General features: G+C 43.9%; 1 protein-coding gene across 2 annotated transcripts in view; it reads left to right on the forward strand.

The window, feature by feature from the left end:
* Positions 1-25,576, forward strand: part of MB21D2 (Mab-21 domain containing 2) — a 122,820-nt gene that overhangs the window by 70,500 nt on the left and 26,744 nt on the right. Inside the window, exon 2 of one of the 2 annotated variants that reach the window (XM_036349081.1) lies at positions 20,716-21,037. The exons of the other annotated variant lie outside the window; for it this stretch is intronic. The gene's annotated coding sequence lies outside the window, so the exon portion shown is untranslated. The remainder of the gene's footprint in view (positions 1-20,715; positions 21,038-25,576) is intronic. 2 annotated transcript variants of the gene reach the window in all.

Genomic DNA, 25,576 nt, shown 5'->3' on the forward strand with positions numbered 1-25,576 from the left:
ATGCTCATCCTGATTGACTCCAGCCTGTGTCACCTGGGCTAGTAGATTTACATCTCTCTCAGCCTCATTTTCCCTAGCTGCAAAATGAGGGGGAGGGGGGCAGCCTACCCCCTATGCATGCCAAACCGGATAGACACTAGTGTTGGTGTCCAGGAAGGAGAGGCCACGTATGCTCTTTCCACCCAATGGCATGTTGCTTCCTTTCCTCTAGGGCCTTACAACTCTACCGAAGACAGTCTGTCTAAGGACAGGGCCCTTATGTCAGTTTTCCTGAGAAAGTTTCACTAGAATAGCCAGACTCTCCGCATGAGTAGTGGCTTTGACAGCCTCTGAGTAATTGGACAGTGTCCACTTCCCAGAGAACCTTAAAGATCCCCATCGAACCTCCATTGGCATTTTGATGATTTTTCTCCTGTTACATAGGGTGACGGGACAAGATTGATACTACTAATATTGTTTCTCAGTGCTTTCCTCCTCGGACCTGTCACCGCTGTGAGAGATTGGTTTTGAATTTTCTGTGTATCACTTCCACAGCGAGTCCTCTTTTATTAGTAGTTGACTTTACTTTATTAAAGATAACAGTGTAATTTGGAGTCAGTTCTTGCTGTTGAGGTGATCTAAGAGGAAACAAAGCTTGCACATTTACTCTGATTTCGTGTCTATAACATCTGCAGTATTTATGGCGTTAATTTTGTAGTGCGATATGTTGTATACCAGAGCAGCATGTTATATGCATGAATGGTGGTGCTTTGGGGGAAGGATGTGTTCCTGGTAGCTTTGTCGTCAGGCATGTAACTAAAGATGCACACAGATTAAATAACCAAGGGAGTGTTCAGAAACCTCCAGCCCTGGCAGGCAGCCGTGGGAGGCCAGTGTGTGACATGGTGGACCATACTCATCTCGTACCTCTCATTCATCTCTTCTCTCCATTCCTACTTCAGCTGCACTCTGGCTCAGCTCCTTATTTATCTCCTCTCCTCAGTCATTACAAAAGGCTCCTGTTTGACTCCCTTGCCTCTGTCTTCACATAGCTAATCCATCTTCCACATGCCCACCATTGGGAATTCTCAGTCCTGGGCGCCGCCTGGTCATTTCCTCCCTCAAGGATCCTTGCTTGCTCTCCTGGACAAGCATGGTAGACATGCACTGCCCATGGAACTTGACTGATGTTTTGCTGCCCCTCTGCTTGGTTCACTCATGTCTGTGGCCTATCACCACTCCCTCACCTCTCACTAACTCCTCCTTCCTTCAAAACCTGCTGTTTTGACAAAAAACTTTCAGCCTCCAGGGATTTCTTCCTCTCCCGAACCTGCAACTCTTAGTGTAGCCTGATGTATTATTTATTGATTGATGACAACAGACTGTTTCACAACTTAAAACAGAGAATGTATATTACCACCCACAGTTTCTGAGGGAGTAGTTTAGATGAGTGGTTCTGGCTCAGGGTGTCTCATGAGGTTGCAGTCAAGCTGTCATCCAGGGCTGCAGTCATCGGAAGACTTGCCTGTGGCTGGAGGAATCACTTCTAAGTTCACTCAAGAGGCTCTTGGCAAGAGACTTCAATTCTTCTCCATAGGGCCACTCAATGACATGGCAGCTGGCTTTCCCCAGGTGACGGATGGAGAGAGAGAGAGAGAGAGAGAGAGAGAGAGAGAGAGAAAGAGAGAGGGAGAGAGAGAGAGAGAGACACTAAGATGGCATGTGTAATCTAATCTTGGAAGTAAAGACTATTACTTCTGTCGGTCACACTGACCAACCTGGCACATTGTGGCACACTGTGGGAGAGGGTCACTCAAGGATGTGACTACCAGAGGTGAGGTTATTGGAGGCTGGTTACTGGACGTGCCTTGTTTTTTGTTGTTGTTTGTTTGTTTTGTTTTTTATTTTAGAGAAAGGAAGAGAGAGAGAGAGAGAGAGAGAGAGAGAGAGAGAGAGAGAGAGAGAAACATCGATGTGAGAAAGAAACATCAATCAATGGACTCCCAAATGTGCCCTTACGGGGACTGAACCTGCCCTGACTGGGAATTGAACTCACCACCTTTTGGTGTGAGGGACAACACTTCACCCAACTGCACCGCAGCAGCCAGGGCGGGACCTGCCTTGCCTTTTGGCATGCATATGTTCTGTTTTCCAGATGCTCTGGGAACTATTTGGGATCAGAGGCTAGTCTCATTCACTGTATGACTCCCATAATCCATTCAGAGTGCTTTCCATGGACGTGTTTATTTTATCTTACCGTAACCTGTTTGGCTTCTTATTTTTCATTTTTTTATAAACTGATACTGGAAAATAAGGCCTAGAAGAGTTATATGCAGAACATGTGAATTCAGTGCTAGGGTTTTCTGATCAAAAACCTATATTCTTTCCATGATCAAACCTGCACTCTTTCCATTATGATTAAGTCTGTGAGCTTTGGGGATAATTAAGAGGAGCAAATGGATGGCACCTAACGATGTGGGGACATAGCTGAATATTCTAGTTCCAAGACAGGAGAAGTTTCTAAGAAGTTGTTTAAATCCACTGAAACCTCATCCTCCTCACTTGTATTTATTCAGCAGTTATCTAATCAAAGCCTCCGACTCATCTGACTGTTCTACTGAACCGGGCGGCTGAGGAGGCTCCTAAAAGTATCATGTTTCAGCAGGACTTGTCATTGGATATCTGGGCAGGTCCAGTCTGTCACCTCCCACACAAGAAATTTCCTACCACAAAACCTTGCTCATCTGTTTCAAACAGGGAAGGCTCTTGGAAAGAGACTGGGTTTCCTAGATTTGGTGGGATTGGGCTATAGTTTAAATTGGAATATCTCCTGATAAATTGCCCTAGATACTCTGACTCAGCTTCAGAGGGAGGTGTGTGTGTGTGTGTGTGTGTGTGGTGTGCCGGGGTGTTTGGGGGGATGGGAAGAGGAAGAAAAAAGGAAAAGTTCTTGCTATACCCTCAAGCTTAAACGTATGGTGATTGAATAAAAGGAGCTTTGATTTTCTTTTTGATTTTGAACAAAACTCTGGCCCCTTTCGTTGACTTTCAAAATGTGGGCTGAGTATAAATGTTTCACTTTCCCTTTATTCTCTGTAGACAGGGGGACACTGCAGGTGGCTTTCTAAAACTTGAACCCCTTGATTTTTTATGTTCCCTCTCATGATCGTCTTTTATGTCTGCAGGGGACATAAAGGTCTTATGTTTGTAATTCTCCTTGGACTTTTTACGTCCTGGCTAAAGATACATTTTTAAAAAATTCTGTTTGATTTAGGAATGTTCTCCACCCCTCAATGCTTCGAAAAGTAGTATTTTTCCCCCAAAAAATCTTTCCTTATCTCTGCATGGGCAGCCGTCTTTTTCCCAGTAATAGCCATGGGGTACTTTAATATTACATGCCTTCCCACAATGAGTTTCTCCCAAACCATGGGATTTCTTGGTCCTGTAATTCAAAAAGTCCAAAAACACTGGGGGTTGGGGCGGGGGGAGAGAGAATGAGAAGGGGATTTGAAAAAGAATTGGGGATGAGCTTTTTCAGAGACTTTCCTATTCCTAGATGGTTCTAGGGTTGTTTTGTGTTTTCATTGCCATCTTCTTAGCACTTGCACTCCGAGTCAAACTCTTTTCTCTGGAGCTCTGAAGAAGATCCCATTCTGATGATGGTAGAATTCTGTCTCATTATTTAGTTTTTATTTTGTGTATATCTGCTAATGGGCACTTGGGCTGTTGTTTACAAATCTTAGCTTTTGCAAAGTGTGCTGCTATGAACACAGGGGTGCATATATTCTTTCTGATTAATGTTTCAGATTTGCTAGGATAGATGCATAACCCATGGACACAAACAATAGGGTGGTGAAGGCCTAGGAGGGGGGACAGGGGCAGGCTAGAAGAGGTCAATGGGGGAGAAAGGGGACATATGTGATACTTTCAACAATAAAGATTTAAAAACAAACAAAATAAATAAACAAACAAATAAATATATTTTTTAAATGCAGGGGAGTGATTGTAAGTCCTTGAGAGGAGTTACCTCACCAGAGAGCTTGGGCAGTTGTGCAGGTACGTTTTGCAGAGCCCGTCCAAGCATGATTTCTAGGAACACCACAGGTAGGACATGTCCACGAGGAAGCAAACAGGTTGGAGCAAGGAGGTGAGTGTCCCTGTGGGTGGGATTTCCTTAGAGACACTAAGGGGCTGCTTTGCCCTTAGAAAGAAGGTGCACTAGAAGGTATATGTAAGAGGACTTAAGGTGACCTGATGCAATGGCCGTCACCTTCTGATCTGTATGCCCTGGCTTATAATAAACATGTTAGTATCACAGTTATTAGTGTGTATAGCACTTAGTTATTGGTCCAGTGCTGACATGGATCTCAACTTTGTTGGCTTCACCCAACCCCTGCCCCTAATCCCAACCAGACCCTACAAATGGGGTTTTGGAATTTATATTAAAAAGAAAGCCCCCTTCGAAATGATTCCATTGCAAACAGCCAGAACGTGTCCAAGGAATACAGTTGGGAACCATTGAAGGAGAACACTTCCCTTTTCTATAATTCAGTGCTGATAATTAAGGTGTGCTGTGGATAATTACACTTTAGTTCTTGTTCAGGTCCTCATCTTCACATCTGGTTCTTGGCGTGGAGCCATCTGCTGGATCCGGCCTGTCTGTGACCAGGACTAGGCGATGGAAATAGGTTCCAACACAAATATTGAGTCTGATTACCTGGTATTAGTCTTGAAAACGGGCATGTTTATGTTTGAGTGTCTCTCTGTGTATACAGACTTCAGAGGCCCTTTGGGGAAAGTAAACATCACGGAGAGTCAGTGACTGTGGTGACACTCACTGGAGGAACTTGCTGGCCTTCTGGGATGAAGGAAGAGGTCCTATACCTACTCTGGGCAGTAGATGCTGACAGAATGCTGGGCGCACACAGGGCATGTTTAAGTGTATGATTTTTAGTTCTTTAATAAAATATCATAATCCTGATGTAAAATGAGTCCCTCCAACATTATGACTGCACACTGGGTAGGGTTTGTGATGCCCACCATTTGTACATCAATGCCAAGTTTTAAGGTTGTATGGTCTGCATTTTATAAAAGAAAAAATTTGAGCTGTTGAGGGGTATCTGTTTCGCTCCACAAGCTCTGTTTTGGTAACTCTTCTGGCACTCAGTACCTCTGTGACTTTGGGAAAGTTACTCTCCTGCTTTAGAACTGAGTCTTTTCATTAGAGAAAGGAGAGAGATAGAGAAGATGATCCAGTTCTCATCTAAACAGATGAATCAGTTCAGCATTGTCTTGATGGCCAAGGCTTCTGTAACCAAATACCAGAGACTGGGTGGCTTAAACAACAGCCATTTATGTTCTCACAGGTCTGGAGGCTGAAATCCAAGGTCAGGGCGTCAGTAGGTTTGGTTTCTCCTGCGACTGCTCTCCTTCACTCGCAGATGGCTTCCTTCTCTCGGTGTCCTCACATGGTCCTTCCTCTGTGTGCTCACATTCCTGGTGTCTTTCTGTGTCTAACGTTCTGTTCTTACAGGGATACCAATCAGATTGGATTAGGGCTGTAAGGGGTTGACACTTTTTAAAGGTCCTATTTGACTTGACACTTTTTAAAGGTCCTATTTTCAAATACAGCCACATTCGGAGTCAGTAGGGGTTCGGGCTTCAAAATATGAATTTTGGGGGTACACAGTTTACCCCTTAACAAGCACCCCAATGATTTTTGTGTGTTAGAGGTCCAGTGTAAAGCAATGGGTGGTGGTGGGTGCAGGGCACCCTAGGGTGTCTATAACAGAGGTTGAACAGATAGAGTAAAACTGTGAAGACATTTGGACCTTTCCCTGATTTTCCAGAAACAAATGCCGAGATTATCTCTGTGTGTTAGAAGAGTGAAAGTTGGACTCACAGCCGAAACCGGTTTGGCTCAGTGGATAGAGCGTCGGCCTGCGGACTGAAAGGTTCCAGGTTCGATTCCAGTCAAGGGCATGTACCTGGGTTGCGGGCATATCCCCAGATGTGCAGGAGGCAGCTGATCGATGTTTCTCTCTCATCGATGTTTCTAACTCTCCATCTCTCTCCCTTCCGCTCTGTAAAAAATCAATAAAATATATTTAAAAAAAAAAAAAAGAAAGTTGGACTCACAGAATGCTGCTATAAAGGGGACTCTGAGTAATGCCCTTATTAGTCTTAGAGGATGCTGAGTTCCAGGGAGGGATTGTGCTGTGTTTATAATTAAGGCTTTTGATGTGCAACCCAATTCCATCCACTCCAGGACAAATCAAAGCACGTAACCATACTTTCTGATCTCACTTCTGTCTCTCCAACACCGCTGAGGTACCCCAACTAGGAGTAGCATGGCATGTTTTCATGCTCCAAGGAGGGCAGGATATAATGGTACTTCACTGGGATTGTGCTAAGAACTTCTAAAAATAATCACATCCTCTAATCAAAAGCTTTTTGTCTGAGGGAGGGCTTCTTTTTTTTTTATTTAAACACTTTCTTGATCTTCCAAAGGAGTGTAGTTTTTTCATCCTGAGCTGTAGGATCAAGGCTAGTAAATCTTCAAACTGGAAGTTTTGATATATTTAAACAGATAAAGAACAGAGAAACAACAGTAGAAATGATCGAGTTCTTAATTTCAGATTTAGGACTGGAAATAGTTTTTAATGTCTAAATAGTTGTAGACCCAGTGGCTGTTACAGTGTTTTGAGAAATGACATCAAATTGTCATCCTTCTTTCTAGAACCCATAAGTAACTTAGGAATCAGAGATGCGACCTGACCCTTTCTCTGGGTTAAGTGGAATAAAATTTGCAGTTGTTGTGGGCTTTTAAGAAATTTTTAAAAGATCAATGGGGCAAATCAAATTAGAACAACCCTCTCCAGTATCTGTACCTGTGGTAGAAAGCAACTGTCGACATAATCCCACAGGTATTTCAGTTTTTTTCTGGAAAAGAAATGCTGTGCGCGTAACATTGGTGGTCCCCGTTTGTCTTATGCTGATGATGAATAAGAAGCATTTCCTGTTACGAAGCCACTGAGAGAAGAAAGGCTGCCCACACATTTCCCAGGGTCTGAAACAGGGGCATCTGAGTTGAAGGCCACATGTTATTTATATAATGAATTACCTGAATGCAAAAACAGAAATAGCTTTCCATGTTGTACAAGAACAATTTGTGACTTTTATTGTATGTCAGTTATGCATGAGACAGAGTATTTGCACCACAAACCCACTCCCCAATTTTGCAGAGTTCTTAAATGATTCATTCATTCAATACATAATTCGTGAGGCTTCCTGTGCTTGGCACGAGGGATATAACAGTGAACAACAACAACAACAACAAAGATATGTTTCTACTCTCAGGGAGTTTTTATTTTAGTGAGAAAGCTAGGCCTTCAATTGTGCTTTTCAAAGTATAAGTGCATGTTGGGATAAATTCTCCAAAGGAATGTGGTTATAGCAAATGTGGAAGCAGATAACAAAGGAGCCTGCCCCAGCTGGAAGGCTTCCCCATGAGACCTGATTCTGGGTTGAGAAATGATGGATGAGGGCGATGCTAAGTTGCAGTGTCTGAAAGGTAGTGACAGAAGACCAGGGTTGGACAGAGGAAACTGCACAGGCAAAGAGGTGATGTAATAGAAAAGCACTGGGCTAGGGAACAAGAGAATTGGATTTATTGGATTCTTGTCTGTGTGTGTGTGTGTGTGTGTGTGTGTGTGTGTGTGTGTGTGTGTATAAAACTTTGGAGAGTGGGGAATCACTTGGGCCTGTTGTCTTTATTTACATAATGAATAAATCTGAATCAGAGGTTTTTAAAGACTGCAAAACCCCTGAACTAAATTCTTTTTTAAAAAAATATATTTTATTGATTTTTTACAGAGAAGAAGGGAGAGGGATAGAGAGTTAGAAACATCGATCAGCTGCCTCCTGCACACCACCTACTGGGGATGTGCCCGCAACCAAGGTACATGCCCTTGACCGGAATCAAACCCGAGACCTTTCAGTCCTCAGGTCGACGCTCTATCCACTGAGCTAAACCAGTTAGGGCTGAACTAAATTCTTTAACTCACACTAATTGCGGGAGCACCTACCTTGTACCAGGTAATTGTATTGGCCCTGCAAGTCAGAGATGAATTAACTTGGATCCTTGACCTCAGGCAGCTTGATCCAAGAGGAGAGACAAACAGATGAGACAACCAAATGAGGTGCCATGTTGTGAATGTCTGAGGGTCATGGGAAGACAGATGAGACTGGGAGGAGGGAGACCATCGGGGGGACTTCACAGAGTGAAAGATCTTTCTCCAGAACAACAGGATGAAGTTAGATTGGGCAGCCAGGATGGTTTGGAAAAACTTGTGGAGAGTCAAAATATTCATTGGAACAACAATGAGTAACACTATTTCCTACTCCTAAAGTATTGCAATTAGTCATCTCCTTTTGGGACTATACATATACCTCGGTCTCCAAGGTTGATTATGGAAATCTTTGCCCTGGTCTCCTTGCTCCGTGACGCTGGGGAAAAGTGGAAACGGTTGACATGCTGAGCTTTGATTTGTTTTCCCATCTGTCAGGAAATGCCCTTTTCATAGTAGGGTTCTAGTGACTTAATTATATTGTTTGTGGGATATTTAGAAATGCATGTCAAGGATGAATTTCTGGTGCAACACTGAAGGCACAGAGTAAGATGTTCAAAGTCAAAGTGGAAGGTTGTTTTGTTTTTGTTGTTTTTGCAGGGAAGGGTTTTATTGTTCTGATCTGCTGCCATAGTTGGGTCAAATTGTCAGAAAATTATTTTGTCCACCAGAGAAAGACAAAAAAGAGTCTTTTGAGGAGCTACTCTAAAATTTTCTATTGATTCTCTTAAGTATTGGGCTTGAGTAAGAAGTAGTTTCATTGCCAAGATAGGTTGGTGCTTTTGCAGTGTTGTAAAAGCTGACCAGGGGACTGGCATGAGCGGAGATAACCCACACAACTTGAAGAAGAGTTGCTAGAAATTGGGTCATGGTTGCTTAGTCTAAATGTACTAGAAACAGAACAAAACAAAACTAACAGTATTGATTTTAAAATGTATTTCCTGCCTACTTCTAAAACAGTGGTTCTCAACCTTGGCTGCACATGAGAATCGCCTGGGAATCTTTTTAAAATCCTGATTTCTGGGCCTCATCCTCCGGAAATTCTGTTTCTTTGTTGCTAATGTTGTGGCCCCACCCCATAACAAAGAAACAGAATTTCCGGAGGATGAGGCCCAGAAATCAGGATTTTAAAAAGATTCCCAGGTGATTCTAATATGCAGCCAAGGTTGAGAACCACTGTTCTAAAAGGACTTAAAGATCTTTAAAAAGACATGACCATTAAAATGCAGAACCAAACAAATACCTCACAGAAAGTTTTGTGTAGAAGCAACTGTGTGTGTATGTGTATGTGTGTTTTACCAAGGTATATAGCAGTAATATTTTTATTGTTTTGGGGCATACATTTTAGGTGAAAAATTCCAGGAAATCTAAGTGAAAAAAGAAATGCCCAGCAACTTTTTTTTTTAAAATATATTTTATTATTGATTTTTTACAGAGAGGAAGAGAGAGAGATAGAGAGTTAGAAACATCGATCAGCTGCCTCCTGCACATCCCCCACTGGGGAAGTGCCCGCAACCCAGGTACATGCCCTTGACCTGAATCGAACCGGGGACCTTTCAGTCCGCAGACCGATGCTCTATCCACTGAGCCAAACCGGTTTCGGCCCCAGCAACTTTTATTAACTGATGAAAAAGGAAAACAGGCCAGCCTGTCAGGAGACATGTTCCTTAATATATTTATTATGAAGATTTTTTATAGTACAGAATTGAATAGTATAATTTTCCATTACTTCAGTAAGTTTTCCAGCCAATGGCAAGCTCTAGTTCAGCCATGGGCAAACTACGGCCCGCGGGCCGGATCCGGCCCGTTTGAAATGAATAAAACTAAAAAAAAAAAAAAAAAAAAAAAAAAGACCATACCCTTTTATGTAATGATGTTTACTTTGAATTTATATTAGTTCACACAAACACTCCATCCATGCTTTTGTTCCGGCCCTCCGGTCCAGTTTAAGAACCCATTGTGGCCCTTGAGTCAAAAAGTTTGCCCACCCGTGTCTAGTTAGTAAGAGAGTTTGCTTGTTTGCTTGTCTTACATTGAATAAAATCTTATACTGAGGTGAAGGCATTTTCTTTAAAAAAATTGAAGAATAGTTTATTGATTTTTAGAGAGAGAGGAAGGGAGAAAGGAGAGCACAACATCGATTGGCTGCCTCCTGCATACCCGCCTCTGGGGATCGAGCCCTCAACCTGGGCATGTATCCTGCCTGGGAATCGAACTAGCAACTTTTCCATGCATGGTACAATGCCCAATAACTGAGCCACACTGGCCAGGGCAGATGAAGGCATTTGTTTTATATGGGGATATTGCTAAGGAAACCAGGTTTGTAGTTTTCTGTTATGATTGATGCAAGGAAAAATTTTAGTAAGTGGATGTATATTACCTTGTTTAGATCAGTGTTTTACAACTTGTGTGTTCATAAGAACTGCCTGGGGCTCTTGTTAAAATATAGATTCCATTGTCTGCCGATCCCAGATTTACTGAACCAAAGTTTCTAGCTAGAGGCCTGGGTGTATATTTAATAAATGCACTGGCTGATTTCTTATGGTCAAGCAAGTTTAGGCAGCACTGCTATAGGTGTTTCCCCCTGACTGTTGTTGGGCTTCGTAGCAGTCAGTATGAGCATACATTTTGATGGGAGCCCGATGCAATAGCATTAACAGTGAGATGATGACCCCCAGCAAAACCAGCTTAATTAGCTGGTCTGAAACCGTAATGTCCTTTCCCTTTTCCAAGTCCTGGTGCTTCCGGATGCTGCCCATCAGGTCCCTCCAGGTGCCTTCTCATCTGTTACGCCATTGAACCTTGTAGCATCTCTGTGTGGTGGGCAGGACAAGTATAAGGCCATATTTCATTGATTCTGTGATGTGCATCTTCCCACAATTTTTCTTCTCTAAATTGGTATGCATTTTAGAATAGATGATGTATAAATTTGATGACACCTTTTTCCTGTCTTAGTGATTTAGGAAATAATGATGCATCTGTATAGTCGAAGGTGCTGTAGATTTGATGAACTATGGTTGCTCCTTTTACAGATGAGGCATCTGAGACACGAAGAAGGGGATATGACTGGAAAATCATTACTAATTGGAGGAGCCCAGTCTCAGACCCAGCTCTCTGTCTAGTTATTTATAGCTGAGTAACCAAGTACCTCAAACCTTAGTGGCTTAAAATAACATTGTGTTATCACACAGTGTCTTGGAGCCAGGCATTTGGGAGTGACTTAGCTGGGGGGTTCTGGCTTGGAGGGTTCTTGGTGAAGTTGTAGATAAGGTGTTGGCGTGGCCTTTAGTCATTCGAAAGCTTGACTGGGGCTGGTGGTTTCATTGACAGGCTGACTTACATGGCTGGCAAGTTGATGCTGGTGTCAGTGGGAGGGATTCCCCAGTTCATCCCCATGTGGGCCTCTTCACACGTTCTTGAAAGTGCCCACAGCAGAGTGACTGGCTTCCCCCAGAGCACGTGATCCCAGGGACCAAGGCAGGAAAACATTGCAATGCCTTTTTAAAAAATTGTATTTTTTCAATTGCAGTTTAAATTTAATTTTATTTTGTGTTAGTTTTAGGTGTACATGGCAGTTGTTAGACAATCATATCCTTTACAAAGTGTTCCCCTCAATATTTCCAGTATCCACCTGGCACCATATATAGTTGTTACAATATGATTGACTATATTATCTATGTTGTACTTTACACCCACATGACTATTTTTTGACTACCAAAATTTCTAGTTCTCAGTCCCTTCACCTTTTCAGCCATCCCTCAACCAACCTCCCCTCTGGCAACCACCAGTCTGTTTTTGTATCGGTGAGTTTCTTTTTATTTTGTATGTTCACTCATTTTGCTCTTTAGATCCCATATATAAGTAAAATCATATAGTATTTGTCTTTCTCTGTCTGACTTATTTCACTTAGCATGAGAACCTCTAGGTCCATTCATGCTGTTGCAAATGGTAAGATTTCATTTTTTATGGCTGAGTAATATTCCATTGTATATATGTATCAACTTTTTTATCCACTTGTCTGTTGATGAGCACTTGGGTTGCTTCCATGTGTTGGCTATTATAAATAACTAGAGGTCCAGTGCACAAAAATTTGTGTACTGGGGGGGGGGGTCCCTCAGCCCGGCCTGTGCCCTCTCGCAGTCTGGGACCCCTCAGGGGATGACCACCTGCTGGCTTAGGCCCGCTCCCCAGGGGATTGGGCCTAAGATGGCAATCAGACATCCCTCTGGCAGCCCGGCAGCCCTCGGGGGATGTCCACTTGCCAGCGGGGAGCAGGCCTAAACTGCAGTCGGAAATCCTTAGCACTGCTGAGGAGGCAGGAGAGGCTCCCACCACCACAGCTGTACTGGCAGCCATCAGCCTGGCTTGTGGCTGAGCAGAGCTCCTCCCATGTGAGAGCGCCCTGACCACCAGAGGGCAGCTCCTGCATTGAGCGTCTGCCGCCTGGTGGTCAGTGTGTGTCATAGTGAACAGTCATTCCCAGTCCTTCTGCTGTTAGGGTCAGTTTGCATATTACCCTTTTATTATATAGGATAGAGGCCTGGTGCATGGGTGGGGGCCGGCTGGTTTGCCCTGAAGGGTGTCCCGGATCAGGGTGGGGGTCCCACTTGGGTGCCTGGCCAGCCTGGATGAGGGGATGATGGCTGTTTGCAGCTGGTCACACCCCCTTCAGGGTGGGGGTCCCCACTGGGGTGCCTGGCCAGTCTGGGTGAGGGGCTGAGGGCCGTTTTCAGGCTGGCGGGTGACTGAAGCTCCCAACCTCTCCTTTTTTTCTTTCTTTTTTTATTCTGGGATTTATTTACCTTCTATGGCTGTCACTGGAACTGAGAGCTGGCTTTAGCTCTGAGGCTCAGCTCCAGCTCTGAGACCTCGGCTACTGAAAGCAGGTATCTGGGTTTGTTTGGCTTCTATAATTGAAACACTGTTGCAGCTCCAGCTCTGAGGCCCGGCTGGCTGAAAGCAGGTTTCTGGGGTTTGTTTAGCTTCTATAATTGCAACATTGTTTCTTAGAGTGCAGCTCAGAGGCCGGCAGCGGCAGGCAGGGAACCTTGGCTTCCTCCATCACTGGAGCAAGCAAGCCTCCTGTTTGCTTCAGCTTCCTAGCTGCTGGCCACCATCTTGGTTGGCAGTTAATTTGCATATCGTCTTGATTAGCCAATAGAAAGTGTGTCGGAGGTACGGTTAATTACCATGTTTGTCTATTATTAGATACGACTAGAAGCCCTATATTCATTGCACTCAGGTGAGGGTCCCCTCAGCTCGTTCTGTACCCTTTAGCAGTCCGGGAGCCCTTGGGGCCTGTGGGGAGCGGGCCTAAGCCGTCAGTCGGACATCCTTAGTGCTGCTGCAGAGGCGGGGAGACTCCCACCACCACTGCTGCACTTGCCAGGTGTCAGCCTGGCTGTGGCTGAGCAGAGCTCCCCCTGTGGTAGCACACTGACTACCAGGGGGCAGCTCCTGCATTGAGCATCTGCCCCCTGGTAGTCAGTGCACTTCATAGCGACTGGTCATTCCTCAGTTTGGTCGATTTGCATATTACCCTCTTCTTATATAGGATTCTTGCAAATTAAATCCCACAGTAAAATGTCTTGCTCTCAGTAATATATAATCTTTCCAAATGGAATGAAATAGCTAAGTAAGACTCCTGTGCAAACTGACTTTGTGAACACACTTAGATGAGTAAAATCGGGATGGATCCAATGTCAACTATACTATTTTATGGAGAAGAGATAATAAAATTCCCTTAGTCAACAGTTCCTAGCCTATAAAACTATAGGCTCATTTTAGGAAAACAGTTGTCAGATTTGCTTTTATTCCTATAAAAAGGGGCTTTTTTGGTAATATCTGCTAGTCAAGAAAAGAGTCTTCATGTCTGGGCTCTGCAACTTACTAGTCAAGTGACTTTGGTTTCAAATTACATAAACTTTCTCAGCTATGATTTCTTCATCCAAAAATGGGGGAATTGTAGGAGATGACTCCTGAGGGTCTCTGGCTCACCTTTCTCTTTCCCCAGCTCCTAGAAAAGTGCCTGGTACTGCAGGGTGCCTGATAACTGCTCAAAGCATTATGGCACATGATACTGAGTGACTGTGATCTTTTCTGTCTTTTGCATTTTCATAGAGTAGCAACTATTGGCACGTAAGTGGAGCACAGTGCACTTTCATTGAAGAGGAAGTGATTTATTTTTAGTAGTAATAATGATGTTCAGATAATGTAATTCATATTGTGGGTAATCTAGAGTAAAAATTTAAAATAAATTAGTTTGAATGAATAGGTAAGAAAATCAAATAATTGTGACTTGCCCTTTCCTGATCTTTGCTCAAGAGCCCAGCCATGTGGTTTCTGGTTCATTGCCTTCACAAGGGGATTTTTTTTTTTTCCTCACACAGAAGAGCTTCTCAAGTGAGCTCCAATCTGGAGATCTCCACATGGAAAAATCAGTGAGGAAGTGAGGTCTCAGGTTGCTCAATGATTTCAGGGTTAATAATACAAGTGTCAAACCAAGAAGGAAGCTCTCCTACCACAACACAGGGAATAGATAGCGTTTATGATGTTCTATTTCCCTCCAGGAGAGGAGGGACTCCTGTGGCATTGGAGAAAGCCCCCCAGTGATCAGCCCAATCAGAGAACCTTAGAGACCTCAGGTGGACACAGCCTAGCCTAGGGGGTTGTGAAGAGAAACACTAATTTACAGTGCCTTTGCAGACACATGGTTTTCTTTATATGTCTTGATTTCTTGATATAACATATGGAACATCTTTGGCTGTCAATCTTTTAGACAAACAGAGTTTCCCTAATAATGACCAACTGATTTGCAGATATAAATTGAGGACCTCAGCACAAAACCATTAATCTTTCTGTGTATGTTATGTAAGAGCAGCACATTTTTGAACTAAACTCTTTTTATGTATCCAACTGCTGCTTGTCATTCAAAGTCCAGCTCTCTGGTCAACCTCCTCTATAAAGCTTTCCCGAACTGAAAATGACTTTCTCCCCTTTTAGAGCCCTTCTCTCACTGGTGGTCCTGAACATTTCTTCCTTCTGTTACAGTCACTTGGGCTTGAGTTTTTATTCTTCCACTAGAGGCTCGGTGCACAAAAATTTGTGCACTCGGGGGGGGGGGGGGATCCCTCAGCCCGGCCTGTGCCCTCTCACAGTCTGGAACCCCTCGGGGGATGTCCACCTGCTGGCTTAGGCCCGCTCCCTGGGGGGATCAGGCCTAAGCTGGCAGTCAGACATCCCTCTGGCAGCCCAGGAGCCTTCGGGGAATGTCCACTTGCCAGCGGGGAGCAGGCCTAAGCTGCAGTCAGACATCCTCAGCACTGCTGAGGAGACAGGAGAAACTCCCGCCACCACCGCTGTGCTGGCAACCATCAGCCTGGCTTGTGGCTGAGCCAGCTCCCCCTGTGGGAGCGCACTGACCACCAGGGGGCAGCTCCTGCATTGAGCGTCTGCCCCCTGGTAGTCAGTGTGTGTGTCATAGTGACCAGTCATTCCCAGTTGTTCTACTGTTAGGGTCAATTTGCATATTACCCTTTTATTATATAGGATAGAGGCCTGGTGCATGGGTGGGGGCCGGCTGGTTTGCCCTGAAGGGTGTCTCGGATCAGGGTGGGGGTCCTGCTTGGGTGCCTGGCCAGCCTGGGTGAGGGGCCGAGGGCCATTTTCAAGCTGGCCAAACCCCCCAGTGACCCAAGCTCCCAGCCTCTCCTTTTGGGCTGGAAGCAGGTATCTGGGATTTATTTATCTTCTATAATTGAAACTTTATAGCCTTGAGCGGAGCCCAGGGCCAGCCAGGGCAGGCGGGAAACTTGGCTTCCTCCATCGCCAGGGGCAACCCAAGCCTCCTGCTCACTCCAGCTCTGTGGCTGCCGCCATCTTAGTTGGGTTAATTTGCATACTCGCTCCTGATTGGCTGGTGGGCATGGCTTGTGGGTATAGTGGAGTGGCAGAGTGATGGTTAATTTGCATGTTTCTCTTTTATTAGTGTAGATCAGGGGTCCTCAAACTACGGCCCGCGGGCCACATGCAAATACAAATATTGTATTTGTACCCATTTTGTTTTTTTACTTCAAAATAAGATATGTGCAGTGTGCATAGGAATTTGTTCATAGTTGTTTTTTTTTAAACTATAGTCTAGCCCTCCAACGGTCTGAGGGACAGTGAACTGGCCCCCTGTTTAAAAAGTTTGAGGACCCCTGGTGTAGATGCTGCAGTGAATATAGGGGTGCATATATCCTTCCTAATTTGTGTTTTGGGTTTCTTCAGATATATATACCCAGATGTGGAACCACTGGGTCATAAGACAGCTCCATTTTTCATTTTTTGAGGAACTTCCATACTGTTATCCATAGTGGCTGCACCGATCTGCAATCCCACCAACGGTGCACGAGGGTTCCCTTTTATCCATACCTTCTCCAGCACTTACTGTTTGTTGAAATATTGATGATAGCTATTCTGACAGGTGTAAGGATATTCCACTGTGGTTGCAACACCAAAAGAACTAACCAATTAAAAAATGGGCAGAGGACCTGAATAGATGCTTCTCTGAAGAGGACATACAGATGGCCAATAGGTATATGAAAAGGTGCTCAATATCAGTGATCATTAGAAAAATGCAATACCTTTTATGGCCAGACTTGAGAAGCCTCACATTATCACTTCTACACATTTGATTTGCCACACAGACCACCCTGACTCAGTGTCCAAAGGGATGACACAAGGGCACCAGTATCAGAAAGTAAGGATTATTGGGGGCTGGCTGTTTCCTTCCCACCGCACTGCTTTTCCAATACAGTTTTATCTGGAGCTTGGCCATCTCATACCCTTAGGTCAAGTTCTTTTTTTTTTTTTTTTATTCCTCACCTGAGGATACTTTTCCCATTGATTTTAGAGATTATGGAAGGGTGGGGGTGGAGGGTGGAAAGAGAGGAAGGGAGAGGGAGCGGGAGAAAGAGAAGGAGAGGGAGAAAAACATCAATGGGAGAGAGACACGTTGATGGGTTGCCTCTCACATGCGCCCTGACTGGGCCAGGATGGAACCTGCAACCCAGATATGTGCCCTTGACCAGGAATCAAACCCATGACTCTTCATTGCAAGTGCCAACACTAACCACTGATCCACACCAGGCAGGGCCAAGCTCTTAAAATGCATGAATGCAAAGTCTGGGATTTCTATCCCATTCTAACACTTTTGAAACTTTATTGTGCCCACAAATTCCCAGACTCTGATTCAGGAGGTCCACAATGCAGTCTAAGGTCAGGACACAAGCTCCCATATGATGCTCTTGCTTCTGGTCAGTGATCAACACTTTGAGCAACAAAATGAACAGAGGCAGCAGGCCTCCAGCAATACACTCTGCAGAGCTGCACTGCAACCAAGTTCTCTCTCCTCAAGGGGTACTTGCCTCCCCCTTTTATTCTGGCAGAGAAAGAAATGGTTTGGGGAGAAGGAACCTGGGAGCCCAGCCTACTTCACAAGTTGGTTAAGGGAAAAAGAGGTTAAAGCAGAGACGAGTCCATGCATTATTAGGCAGGCAGCCGCTGCAGCTGGCAGCCTCTTCACAGGGAAGGTCAGGTTTCAGACAGCAACAGCTGGGTGCTCAAAATGGGGAGGTAATTAGCTTGCAGGGGGTGGGGGTAGGATGGAACACAAACAGCGCTTAAAATGAAACGTGCCAATGCATTATTCAGAGCTCATTGCCATCAGTGGATTCCCCATCCGCCTTTCTTGCCTTTCTCTTGTTTCCCCTCTTACATGCGCGCTCTCTCTCTCTCTCTCTCTCTCTCTCTCTCTCTCTCTCTCTCACTCACACACACACACACACACACACACACGAGCACTCAGAACTCTAAACCCACAAACCCATAGATGCTGCCACACTTTAAGCTGCATGGCTGAGATCTAGAGGGCTGGCCCTGGCACTGCCTTTCTTCTGCCCATGCCCTGTGTCTTCCTTCACACCAATTAAGAGGGACATGTTGGACTGTAAGGTCCACACGAAAGGAACTAAGTCCTTTTTGTTATTTTCTCTTTTTCTCTGCAACACACACACACACACACACACACACACACACATATGTACACATTACAAATAAATAGAACAATGAATACAGCAACATATGTGCTGAGCGGGGACTCCTGAACCCTGTGAAATTAGCTGGAAAACAAGGTGAGGTCTCCGCTGTGGAACATAGGGAACTTCATTTGCTCATTCTAGTGGTTGTTAGGGCCCTTGGGAAGGGGATCAAATTGATCACCTCCCACTTCTTTCTCAGCCACGCCAGTCTACAACTGTAGAAGCTGAAAGTGCTGTTTACTGAATAGGTATTACATGCCAAGCGGATACATGCATCGTTTACTCCAACAACCTGAGAGTAAGGTCATCATCACTTCCAATTCACAGGAAGCCAAGCCTTTGAGAGGGAAAGCACTTACCTTACACAACTAGTAGGTGGTAGTTTTGCCGTCCATCTCAAACAGTTGTAACTTAAAGCTGGTACAGTGGAACCTTGACTTACGATTGTCCCGACTAACGAGTTTTTCGAGATACAAGCCATCTCTCGGCTGATTTTGAGTTGCGAGCTAAAATTCGGGTTACGAGCCATCTTCAGATACCCCACCGCTAGTTGGCACGGCGAACGTCACAGTGAACGCCACAACATCAGCCCAGCATCACTCGTGATTTGACATACGAGTAATCTGAGTTACGAGCTCCGTCACTGAACGAATTAAACTCGTAAGTCAAGGCCCCACTGTATTTAGTGTGTACCGAGCAAGCTGTCCAGAGAAGGGAAAACAGAATAATGAGACAATCAAATCTGGGGGGACGGGGCGGGGGGGGGGCTCTCTCAGCATGGAGTGCAGGCACTTACTTTGTATCTGTCGTCCTGCTGGCGGAGGGGACGGAGATGCATTTCATGGGGCCTTTGCTCCGGAAGAGCCTACACATTAATGTGACATTGACAGGAATTAGTTATTATCTAAGCCTCCCCATTAAATATCAACCAGTGGGATGTTCCCACTATCGCTGCTGGGAATGCAAAATTATACAGCCACTTTGGGAAACAGTGTGGCAATTTATAAGAAAGTTAAACACATATCACACACTTAACAAATGGCACAGCTGCAGTACTCCTGAGTATTTAACTGGGAAAAAAAAAGGGGGGGAATTTATGTTCACACACAAAGGCCTGTGTACAAATGTTAACAACAGTTATTCATATTAGTCAAAGAACTAGCAACAACCCAGTTAGTGAGTAGATAAGCAAATTGTGTCACATTGATACAATGGGATACTGTTCCACAATAAGAAATGGCAAGCTATTAATTTGATGAATTCAGTGACATGGATGAACCTTAAAAGTATCATGCTAAGTGAAAGAAACCAGTCATGAAATATTACATACTCTTTTATTTTTATGCCGTTCAGAAAACAGAAAAATTATAGGGGTCAGAAATCAGATCAGAGAGTGCCTGGGACCTGTGTAGGCAAAAGGGCATGAGAACATTTTTGGAGTGTTGGAAATCTTCTTTGCCTTACTTGTGGCTGTAGTTATACAACTGTGTTCCTTTGTCAAACTCAAACTGTATCTTTAAAAGGGTGGGTTTTATTGTATATAAGCAAAAAATCAGAACTTTAAAATATCTATCAGCAAGTTCAAACCCACCATTTTCTGAATGGGGAAGTGACCTGCTACAGCAGGTGTGAGTCGGGAGGACAGGTTTGGCCCCAGTCCTGAGGCAGAAGGGAGCCGAAGCCGAAACCTTGACCTCCTGCCTTGGTCCACCTCACATCCCACGTAGGACTGATCCTCCATCTCAGTGCGGCTTTGTGGGTGACTTTTTAAAACTCACTGCGCTGTACTGCTCATCACACTGTTGACCTGCAGTTGGCTAGTGGGCGTCTAATTAGAAAATAAAGTAAATTTGCAGTCAGCCAGAATCCGAAGAACAAAAAACTCCAGTAAGGAACGTCTATGTCCATATTCCAGTCTCCTTTCTTTGAGAGGAGGAATAAAGGCAAAACAGTGCCATTAATTTATTCAGAAGAGTGCCTTGTTGGACACTGCCACCCAGTTTAGAAAGAACAAAATGTCCCAGAGGTTGACATCAGCTTCTTGTCTCAGAAAGCAGGCTAGAGTTAAGGTGCGCCAGACCTGCTTGTAGTTTCCAAATCTTTTATTATCTGACTTCGAGTCCTCATGTAGCCACTTAACTTCTCTGTAAGATAGTGACAGTTCCTGCCTCCCAGGGTTATTGTGAGGTTCAAAACAGAGATTGGGAAATAGAGCACTTAGCTCACCTAAGATAGACTTCTCTGGGATGTTCAGCGCTGGGCTGCGCTTCCCATGCCTCATCGAAACCTTCACAGTCATTATCCCCGCTGTGGAGCCATCAAGCCCAGGGTGAGGAATCCATCAGAGAATAAGCTGGCCAGGGCCATTGGGCTGTGTGTAGAGTTCAGTAAATGATTGCGGACCTGAATCTATAAAGTAATCGGTTGGGGAGGTTGTAAGAATTGAAATTCTGTTTCTTAATTTGAGAGAGAGCCTTGTTTCGGTTTTGTTTATTTATTTTATGATTTTTATATTTTTTGCTTCTAAGGAAAGAATGGAAAAACAATTGAAGCCAAAATTAGAGCCCTGATGAGTGCCATACTCCTGGTTGAAGAGATGGTGTCCTCCCCAGTCACATCTTCACTCAGCCTCCTCTCTCCTTTTCCAGAAAAAAATATACCCCAAGGATCCAAGAGAACTTGTGCTACTTCGGGCCCAGCTAACCCAGAGATCCAGGGAGACTCCCCACTGCCCCCCAGCAGGCGACTCTGGGGACACGCTCTGTAATCTCAAACCCTGTCTGCCTTCTGAGATTTAGAGGCCAGTTTAACACTAACTGAAATAGGGTGGATTTTATGAAACTTAACCAAGTAAGTTTTCTTCCATTTTCACTTGAAAATATTTCTTACTCCATCACATAGCCAATAGAAGCCTGTATTTACAAAACACTAGCTAGTTTTAATAACCCAAGACACCTGGCAAATATCAATTGGCAAACTTACCGAAGACAATAGAATTGGTTTCTGTACCGTGTATTGAAATCCCTTCATTACACACCACTTGTGCCTGGGCTCAATTTTGCTTTCCTAACCGTTGTCTTCTAATGTGAAGTGGCCAGTGAGACTCACAGATTCTAGTGCATCCTGTCCGGCACTGGGTGCAAGTTTATGTCATGCCCTCGTACTCAAAGGGCATAATTTAGGCTGAAAGTAAGCATGCTAGATTCCAATGTATAGAGAACTGGATAAACATTAAAGCGCTATATGGCAGGAGAGCACACATGGTTTAGGTGCCAGAGATTTCTCTATTGCCCGGGAGAGAATTATTATCCTCTTAAATAGCTTGGAGCCTGAGGACTAAAACACTGGAATCAAGGCTAGTGGTCAAAGAGAGCCTTTAAAGACAGTCTCCCAATACCTAGCCCGGAGCTGTTTCCATTGGCCCACACCTCCTCTCCTTTGTGTAGGTTATTTAATAAATTCATTTCACAGCCCGCAGAGCACAGTAGGAAACAATGCAATTACTGAACCAACCGGAGGAACACAGCTGCCAGCATCTTGTTGATTCAGAATTGTCCAAACACTTCCATGTGGGGGTGGGACTGATACAACTTGCTGATTCAACAGTTGACATTGACAAATTGGAGTTTCATTTCCTCAGCCTTCTGTTGGAGGTGCTAATGAGCACTGCAAGGCTGCAGAAACACAGGAGGGAGAGAGACAGGGAGACTCCTTATCTACATGCTAACTAATTGAGCCTGGGTGATGGCAGACTTGACACCCTAGGTAATAGGTGGACACATTTGAAGCACTAATGAAGGCCAAATAAAATCAACACTGTGAACAGTTTTAAGTTCCACTTGCGGATTATGTGGGCCGCTATCTTCATCTATTAGAGAGAATGTTTGCTTTTCCTAATATTCTTTTATATGTTTCCTGAAACATTCTTTTATATGTCATGGGGCACTATGCCAAGATTCCTTGGATAATGGGGGGTAGGGGGGTAGGGGTTGGACCAGATGATTTCTGAGGTCTCTTCCTGGCTCCATTTCTTGACTTGTTTGGCAAGAGAATTTGCCTGCAACGAATTGCATCCCCCTCTCTCCTCACACACATTGATCCAGACCTTCGTTTTCCCATTCATCTCCTCATTCATTCAGTAAGCGTTTTGGATGCTTACTCTGTGCCAGACTCTGTGCTAGGAACTAGAAATAAAATAGGGAATAGGCCAGAACACCACCAGACCCTTACTCTCAAGGGTTTACTTTCTAATAGGGAGACCGGTAAGTAAGTAGTGAATCCGGAACATGTTAGGAGGGAGCCCCCACTAGTATGAAAGCTCATAGGAGAATCCCTACGTCAGACATACTCAAGGAAAGCGCCTCAACGATTTCACATTTTAAGTTGCTCCTTCAAATAAGAAGGTGAAGATTAGGAGGAAGATGGACTGTGCTCTGTGCGCCTCCCAGGATGTCGAGCACCTTTTCTGTGTAGAGCAGAATGTGCTAGAACATGGGCTGTGCTTGGTGCGGAGAGAAGGAATGATGTTTGGAGAAGGGATGATAAGAGACTAACGCTCAAAGTGCTGACATTATAAAAGGTTAAAAATTTTAAATGAAAACTTTAAGAAGATATTTTATAATTTCCTCCTTAGTCTGCAGACCACAATTGAAGTCAAGCACACCTTTCTGAACATCAGCTAGTTTCATCAGATCGTTAGAGCTGAAAGGTATTTCGTGTCTATGTTTATCATTTCACACATGAGGCAGCTGATGCTCAGAAAAGTTCATTCTTTTTTTCAGAAGTCAGATAATTGGCAGAACCAGCTCTAGAATCCCACCCACATCCTCAAATGCCTTTCTTCAAAGTTCAGCCAACGCTATCACCTCCTTTACGCTTTCTCTCATACTTGCTCTTTCTCTCTTATTTCCTAACAAAACCCAACTTTAAACTTTTCTTCATTTAAAAAAGTAACGTGAATTTTTTGCCAAAATATTTGAGGTCTTATTACACCTCCCAACATTCTTTCGTCATTTTTTCTTTCTTCATCTGGCCAATGAGCCTTGGACTTTCACAGCGAGGGCCTCAGGCACTGGGAACATTGTTCCTGTCTTCAGAGAGCTTGCAGTCTAAGGGAGGAGATGGATGGCAAGTCTTAAAGAATGTCAAGTTCTCCCTTTGGGATTGAAGTCCCTCCATGATCTGACCCTAGTCCTGTCCAGGGTTCTCTTGGGAAAGCTGGACATATTGCCAACACAAGAGATTGCTGCTTACATTTACAGAGTTCTCGCAGAGACAACTTCCTACTGAACATATACCAGCATAGGGAGGAGGTGCAGTGATTTTTATGGTCTTTTGCCCCAAAGGTCATTAGGCTGTCCACACGATATCCTTTTCCTAGTAGTATTTTTGTTATGTTTTGGCATAGGAGCCAACTAGTATTTCCAAGATTTTTATGTTTTCTCATCCTTTTGATCTGTCAATTTCATTAAAAAACAAATCTTCTTTGAATAAGACAGGTTAGCCTGAGGACTGGTCTTTTAAAACTAACCTTTTACTTATGCAAATGTGTACCTAGTGTCCAAGCCAGCCAGCAGCAATCTTTTTCCTGTCTGTCCAGCTCTCAGAAGAGTGGACTTACCTTGGAGAAATGCGCTTTGTTGAGTTGGGAGTAGATAGACTCAGGAATTCTCCAGCTGCCAGACATTTCAGAGATTTTCAGATGTTTGTTTACTCGGCGTTTTTAAAGCAAATTGGATCCACATTTGTATGGCATTCATTAGATTTAACCTGTTTAAACAGATTTTCTTTACAGGTAATCTTGACTTTCTTTTTAAATGTGTTTGCTTAAAAAATATGTTTGCCTAAAGCCATCTATACGTAAGCTACTATAACACAGAATATTCAGTGTGAAAATATGTATAAAAATGCAAACTTAACTTTGAGTGAATACTATACTGGCTTATAAAGGTGTCCAGACGATTTCTATCATATTTTCATATTCTATCATATCTGTAAGGGAAACTGTAGAAAGTGAATGTCATCTGATCGCTGGCATTAATATAATGACCAGGCTGTCCTGTAAAGGATTTATGTTTGTACATTTATAGCCCATCCCGCCACCCCAACACTTGGCTCTTAGACCCCAGGGTATCAGAGCACTGGGGTAAGAATTAGGAGACCTTGAGCTAGTCATGGCTCTGACACTCACTAGCTTTGTAGGTTTTAGCATTGTGTCCTCATCTACAGAGTGTAGCAGGTAGATAGATGTTTTAAGAACCCGTGCACTTTTGAGACGGGTGAATTGCATCATAGACTATTTCCTTCCATTTTGCACACAGAAAATCAAAAGCCATATAGGATATGTGACCTGCTTATGGCCACAGAGAGAGTCACCATCTCAAAAGTAATAGCTCAGGCTCTTTTAAATGTTTAGGGCCTCCCCATGCCTTTGGATCTCATGCAGGATCCCTCACTGTCACTCTGGTATTGAACTGTATGGTTTGGGAAGCCCAGTCATTTACATTTGCTGTTACATCTGTTAGGGATAACTTCTGGGTAGATATTTAAAAGACGTGAGAGTAATAAAGTTAGATGGTACGATGAATTCTGTCCCACAATGTAAATCAAAATTGGTGTCTTAAATGGACTTATATTACCTTTTCTATTGAATCTCATTTTGGGGAGAAACCAGAAATTACAATGAAACACGAGAAGCCACTCTCCAGGGTGCTTCAGGCTTTCCTCTTCAACTATATTTAGAAACAACTTCTATTAGGAATGAACAAGTTTCCTACACCCCGTTCTCCTTTGGATTAATATTATTAAATAATTAATACTATTAAGCTTGTTTGTGGCTCTTATAATTAGCTTGTGACTTTCTGTGAATAATGTCTCTTGATAGCCACACATTTAGGGATATCGTGGATATATAGGGTGGGGCAAATGTAGGTTTATAGTTGTTTGTGTGGGAAATAATACAATAATTAATAAATAAGAATACAAAATAAACACAGTTGTGTGTACTCACAACTGTCTACTTTTGCCCCACCCTGTATATTTGATTGCTTAGAAGCAGATCACATATTTCCATGTAAAACATCCTGAATCATTCGTAGGTTCACAGGTGCCACTTTAACTCAACTTGCAGCTCACCTGTAGTACTTGTCTTATTAGCTTGTGTTTGGGGAGTAGGAGTCTACATAGGAGGAAGGAAGAGAACTGAGCACCGTTTTTGAAATTAACAGATCATCTCCTTGGGACTGCCTGTCCTCTAGCCTCTAACCTCTGTCCCCTGGGCCTCCGAGCACTCCTATGTCCCACTGCGGTCCCTTGTTAATCTGTAAATCAGTCCAACCTCCCCTTCCGGCAGGGCAGCTGGTCTCCACTGTGGTGAGGATAGGATGTCCC

Source organism: Myotis myotis, unplaced genomic scaffold (genome assembly GCF_014108235.1).
Source record: "Myotis myotis isolate mMyoMyo1 unplaced genomic scaffold, mMyoMyo1.p scaffold_m19_p_2, whole genome shotgun sequence".
In the NCBI taxonomy this organism is placed as follows: Eukaryota; Metazoa; Chordata; class Mammalia; order Chiroptera; family Vespertilionidae; genus Myotis; species Myotis myotis.